The sequence below is a fragment of the Terrapene carolina genome, unplaced genomic scaffold, assembly GCF_002925995.2.
Source record: "Terrapene carolina triunguis isolate 2854851 unplaced genomic scaffold, T_m_triunguis-2.0 Scaffold614, whole genome shotgun sequence".
Taxonomy (NCBI): domain Eukaryota; kingdom Metazoa; phylum Chordata; order Testudines; family Emydidae; genus Terrapene; species Terrapene triunguis.
This window is the reverse complement of record NW_020664965.1, coordinates 220958-221341: the sequence shown is the minus strand read 5'-3', so window position 1 is coordinate 221341 and position 384 is coordinate 220958. Positions and strand designations below refer to the sequence as shown.

The 384-nt window shown below is 66.4% G+C and overlaps 1 protein-coding gene across 1 annotated transcript in view; it reads right to left on the bottom strand.

The window, feature by feature from the left end:
- SLC17A7 (solute carrier family 17 member 7) overlaps positions 1-384 on the bottom strand; it is a 16450-nt gene that overhangs the window by 15654 nt on the left and 412 nt on the right. The window lies entirely within an intron of this gene.

Below are 384 nucleotides of genomic sequence, written 5' to 3'. Positions count from 1 at the left end.
GGGGGGGGGGGGGGGAAGTCCCTGGCATCTGGCCCTGGGCATCAAGGCGGGGGTTGGGAAGGGAGGGGCGTGCGTGGGGAAGAGCAGATGGGGGGTGGGAGTGTGTGGGTGGGGTGAGTGAGTGTGTCTATGGGGGTGCGGAGGGGGAGTCTAGGGTTAAGAGTGGGGGGCTGAACGGTGGGGGGGTGAATCCAGGGGGTGAGCGTGGGGGGCTGAGAAATGGGGTAAATCTAGGGGGCAGTGTGGAGGGGCTAAATCCAGGGTTGGAGGGGAGCAGATGGTGGGGGGGCTGATGGAGAAGAAGTGGATCTGGGGAGCAGGTGGGTGAATGTGGGGGGCAGGGGGCTGAGGGAGGATCTGGGGGGCAGGATGACGGGAGAGGGG